Below are 6,090 nucleotides of genomic sequence, written 5' to 3' on the forward strand. Positions count from 1 at the left end.
TGCGGCGAAATAAGGTGATCTCCAGCACAAGACACTTTTGTGACACATAATTTTCTTACAGTCTACTTGAATGATAACATCATGAAAATCGCCATCCTGCAAAAAACGAAGGAAATTACCCGTATTCTCTCTCTCTTATCCGTGATATCCGACACTGATGCTGATTTCAAAGGGACTACCACGATATTGCCGAACTGATAATGGAAATATCTTTTGAGGTCCTTCTGAAATGTTAAATGCATCATAAAATTATCATACATCTCGTCAAAATCTATTGGAAGGATCCATGGTTTAGATCTCATTTTAGAACTGGAAAAATTGTAAGAATTCCACATTTCTTCTATATCACGATAACTTTTATCCAAGGTAATACCGATATACACCGAGAATTCTGTATCAGGACAATTGAATGAATCCAAACAAAGTTGCATTGCAGCTTTATCCCGATTCTTTTCCACCTCAAGCCACCAGATATGACTTGTAGAAGATTCGTAGAACCTTTCGCTCTTATATTTCGGGCATCCTTCAATCTCATTCTTTCGAAATTCGGACCAACGAAACAACTCTAACATCTTAATTTTTTCCATTATAATCACTTCCAACAAACAGCACCCGCTTTCACCGTTTTTACCATGATACAATATTATCAGTAAAAAAAAAGTACAATCAGAGTTAGGGTTATCATTCAATATATTCTATCGCCAAGATCATTATTATATGAATGTGTTTCCTCAACGTATATTTTTTAATACAAATTCAGAACTCGGGATTGGAACTCGTCAGAGGGTTAACTTCCCCCACAATCTCCGGAACCAGTCTCGATATTGAAACAAAAGTCAATAAATACTAGAAATGCAAGCAGAACCTGCATAAATGTATATATTTGTTATATGCTACATTTTGAAATGGCATGCATTTTGCTGCTACCATAATATATTGTATCTTGGGTGAGATATCGCCAAAATCAGATATCTATTATCATTTATTGCGCTTTCGACTTCTAATTTTATCTTTTTGATAATAAACATGCAGCGGTTTTGTAACAGGGTAAAATACAAATCGTAAATGTTACTCGACCTTCTAGTTTTGGTTACACCAAGATAAGATAAGTGGACAATACGAAAATAACAGACTTTTATACGAATTTGGCTGAATCCCTATTATCAAAAGTTTTTCCGGCATTGCTCGTTATTTCTGAAAATTTAGATGTCAGTTGTATCACTAATTGAGGGCTGTGTGAGACAGTTTGTTCATTGAAGATGCCATGTCTCTTCTAATAGGCGTTCCATCGAAATTTTCCTCAACTGTTCATTCCATGACTATCGCATAAACGCCTGACATCTGCATCTGGATCAACCTCGTGCCTAAGATTCCTTCAAGCCTGACTCATTGCCACTGTATTCATAAAATACCAGCACGCGTTTTCTCATACTCTCCAAACAAGAAGTGTTTTTGCAGAAGTGTCCTGTGATTTTCTTCACGTAATATAAAGATTTGGTTTATTCTAGGTTTACATACGTAACCTGGAAAGACATACAACACGTATTCGATCAAGTTCATATAAGTTTGCATGAAAATATTATTGTGATATTCCGTTTTAAGTCAGGTGTTCAAAACTGAAAAAAAGTAATTTTGCATTTTAGGATGCATTCAATCTACTTTATGTAAATTTTTCCCACGATATGCTGAAGAAGAATCTTTTTGGAAAATAGAGATGCAAATTACAGCCACGCTATAAATTTGTGCTTTCTAACTTGAGCATTTCATGAACTGCTCTCATAAATTTCTGAGAGGTTTTAATTTTTTGAAATAAACACGCACATTATTTTTCGATTGGAAACGCGATGTGTTTACCTTCAACATGCAAGAGACAAGATATTGAAAACATTGAAAAGCAAAGAAAGAAAATATCAGTGATAAAATGAATGCATTTATACAGTAGAGTCGACAATCCGAAGTGGATGGGACCGATGCGACCTCGGATTATCGAGAAACTTGAATTATTCGAAAAAAAAGGAACTTTAAATTTTGGTTTTACTTTAAATAAAATACAAGCAAAAGCAGTACTAGCATACTTACTGTACTTCTATTGCATTTTTCAAGTTTTGTAAAAAATCTTTTACCAAACTATGAAAATAAGACCCCATTAAATGCAACTAATAAGCTTATTTGTTGCATTTGTGAAGTATTATAAAGTAACTTTTATAAGACTTGGTTAAATAAATTTTCTTTTTTTCTTTTATAAACTTTTTACAAAAGATCTTTTATAGTGTAATACTCACCGATAACAGTTTTTTGCTGTGAATAAATACTCATAAATGCATTTTCTGGTGGCACTAACAATGACAATCCAGAAGAGATGCCATCGACATCATAAATAATGCGGTGTCTGTTGATGTAATGCTACCTCTAGATATAACGATAACTTTTCTACAACGATATTTTTTATCAGTCCCCAGAATATCGCTATATTGTGGTTTCACTTGTATTTAGAAAGTAATATTACTTCAAATGCATTTATTTTATGGGAAATTTTTGAGGCTTTTTCACGTCTTCAATTTCTGTATTGTATTCTGTATTGTATAAGCAGTATTTACGGTTTTCTTTACATGGTCATAGGAAAAAAATATATAAGCTCGAAAAAAAAATAGAGCATTTCAGGGGTAAAGATTAATGTCCCTTATCCTTACACCCAGGGTGAGTCTAGCGCTTAGCCAAGACGCGATGGTCCCGTATTCGAAAGAAATGTTACCACATAACGAAAAATTGCCCCGTATTTTGCATTTCACAGAGAGAACATTTATTACTGATGATAAATAATAGCTGAAATAAAGTAACCCCCCCCCCCCCAAAATCTAGCCGTATTCACTAGGCCTAAGCTACAGGTTTTTACTGGTGCTTACCTTCGAGAACAAGCTTTGATGGCTTTTTTTATTGAGGAAACAATAACAGATAAATTCACAATAGGTTTTATTGTTACATTCAGATATTTATTATTCTACTGATGATCATCGTAATTATTAATATTATTATTTATATATTTTTTTGGAGAAATGACGCTGAGATCTGCAGCAGGACTGGTCGTCACTGGAACAATCCTAGATATCGACCCGGAGATCTGAAAAGTAGAGGAACAAAAAGTAAATGTAGAAATAAAAACTAATTTATAGGAGCTTCGTTTTTCTACTAATTTAGCATTAATTAAATGCTTTGAAAATTGTTTTACGAATTATTAATTAACATTGCATTTGTCGCGTTGTAATTTCATGAAATATTTCCGAGGATGTGCTTCTGTGTACTTTAATAATGACTCCGTAAGAATAAATTCAAAAAAGCTGCTGAAAACAGATCCATTGAATACTTAACATAAGAATATTCAGAGGGATAAAGTTATATCGATGTTGTGGGTCATTATGAATTATTTATACATATATTTCAGGATGTTAGTAACACACATACAAGCCTTACCCCCCTCCCAAACAAAAGAATAAGCCCTACTTAAAATATTTCTCCAGATGGGCACATTTTCTACGTTCAGATGCTGTCGGCACCGATTATGAAATTTGACGCGATGTTAGTTAAATTGTAATTTTTTGCCCTTTCTAACCGTTTCCATTCTGCTAGAAAATCTCCCCGGTGTTTTATGAGCGCAGCACCACCTGTCGGTAAAATTTTAAGATTTTTTTCCCCCCTTCAACAAACAAAATTTCATTACTTCAGGGGTATTCACGCGAATTTCCGAGTCATTCTGATCTTTCGTTCATATTTTACAGTTTTTTTAAATTTCGAATTTAATTATAATCACCCCTGTTTTTTACTGATTTTCAGAAACTTGTTTCCGTATTTGTTATAACGAATTTTTCGTTTCGTAATATCGAAATTCGCAATGCATTTTTCCTATATAAGCTTATTTGGGGGAATTAAAAAAAATTTGTTTCAACGATATTTTCGCTGTAATGGTACTCGTCAAAACGGAAATCGACTATATATTCATTCTGTGTTTTTTCTATAAATATTAAACTTATAAATGCAGAAAAGTTAGAGAATCGGAAACACATATTTTTTTCAGCATTCGCGGTCTCCACTACTTCTTCTACCACTACTCAACTATGCATGCACCTCATACGCATTCCTCTACGGAATTTCTAACGAATTGGTACATGCTGGAATGTACGTATACGTGTTGTCAACCTTACGTGAAGTTTGTTTCCGTGTCTATATATTTTTTGAACTGTGAGTGAAGTGTAATAATTGAAGATCACTGAAGACTGCTGTAAGCCTGTGGTGAGACTTTTCGAGGGGAGATCCAAACTTCGAGGCGCGAATGAGAGTCGAACCACAGAAAACCATTTGCAAGTCATTGAACGCCGCCCATGAAAGCCTCTGACAATCAAACTGAATTACAGAAATAATTTCAAAGGTAATTACAGAAATAATTCTAGAATTTATGAAAGAAATATAATACTAGAATTGGTAAAAGGAGAGGGATAATGAAAATTCATAATAAATTGATGAAAATTCGGAATAAATTGATGAAAATTTAGAATAAATTGATGAAAATTCAGAATAAATTGATGAAAATTCAGAATAAATTGACGAAAAATTCAGAATTACTGAAGCAAATAATTATAGAATTTTTGAAACGAATAATTTCAGAATTAGTAAAAAAAATAACTTCAGAACTAATAAAGATATAATTGCATAATTATTGAAAGAAATTATTTCTAAATATATTAAGAAGGAAGTAATTACTTAGGAATTATTTGAAATAAATAATTGAAGAATCATTTAAAGGGGTTTTAGATTGAAATTATCCATAATTGTCAATAATTAATCACGCAGTCTCCAGCGTGGTCCAACCCGTCCGGGTAAATGGCTTACATCCTACCAGGGATAGAGCCTGGACCGCGACTGGCCTTTCAGTAACCAATCAGAAACGTGTTCAGAATCGATGTAAAAATTATTTCAGAACTAATCAAAATTGATAATGAATAAAATTAATAATTTCGGAACAAATAAGAATCTTCAACAATTTTTTGCCCAATACAACTCGGGGCCCTATTGGTCGCTTCTATTAACACGTCACTGAAAATAAAACGAGTAAGCCCTTTTAAATCTGGATTCTTTTTTATAATTATGGATACTTCAGTATGAGTGGGCGACCCGCCGGCTTCTTTGGAAATTTCAATCTATCCCGCGGTGTCTGAAAAGTTGAAGACCCCTGACCCACACAATGGGTGAATGGATAAAACTTCCCCACTTACCTAATACCTTCCATGCAAATATGTTTCAAAACATGCATTGTATATTAGAGAGAACTGATGGACATGTAAGAATTACACCTTGAGTGTTAGTTTAAAGATGAATCAGAAGAATTATCTCTAGGGTCTAGTTTGTGTAATAAGGAAACAATTAATGATCCATTACTCTTGTCGATTTCGTCACCGGCCATAGGACGACATCATGGAAACGATAGTGTATTGTCCTAAGAACAATGAAGGTTATATCGATATAACTACGATTCCATCTTCAAGCGGAAGTCAATAAGGTTCATTTAGTATCCGTTTCATCCAAATCTTTTTCTTTTGTATTCTTCAAAAAAAATGGCTTCCCTAATTGGGAAAGAAAAAGTGTTTGACATTACGGTCAATACCAGCTTTGTCTCGCAGAAAATTAACGTGGTGAAGGCAGTTATCGCAATGCGTTTTGAAAGAAAATAGCTTTAGGTTTGGAAGAAGAAAAAACTGATCATGACCCATTTCTGACTACATTAAATCAAGCTTGTATTCGACAAAACATTCACAGTAAATATTTTACCATGTCTCAAGTGTGGTTTAGGAAATAGTACTGTCTCAAATAAGTTTGAGACCAAATTAGAAAATCCATGGAATACCGTGCCTACACCCTATTATTTGTAGCTTGCATACTGTGTATTCATACAATTCGATGCTATGATAATACGAAGCTAAAAGCGTCTCAAAAAACTGAGAGTGTGACTGGCAGAGAAAATAATTGTAATGACTGTACCACGACAGCGAGACCACGAACCAAAGGAGAGAAATGGAAGTCTACGGAGAAAGTGGTCAAGAA

The 6,090-nt window shown here is 33.8% G+C and overlaps 1 protein-coding gene across 1 annotated transcript in view; it reads right to left on the bottom strand.

Moving 5' to 3' along the window:
• Nucleotides 1-2,991: 2,991 nt before the first annotated feature.
• Nucleotides 2,992-6,090, bottom strand: part of LOC149087624 (speckle-type POZ protein-like A) — a 65,901-nt gene continuing 62,802 nt past the window's right edge. The window contains exon 2 of the mRNA XM_089231849.1: nucleotides 2,992-3,118. The gene's annotated coding sequence lies outside the window, so the exon portion shown is untranslated. The remainder of the gene's footprint in view (nucleotides 3,119-6,090) is intronic.

This window comes from Pholcus phalangioides, unplaced genomic scaffold (genome assembly GCF_987345545.1).
Source record: "Pholcus phalangioides strain wild (caught in Gottingen) unplaced genomic scaffold, Ppha-v1.0 ptg000004l_1, whole genome shotgun sequence".
Lineage (NCBI taxonomy): Eukaryota > Metazoa > Arthropoda > Arachnida > Araneae > Pholcidae > Pholcus > Pholcus phalangioides.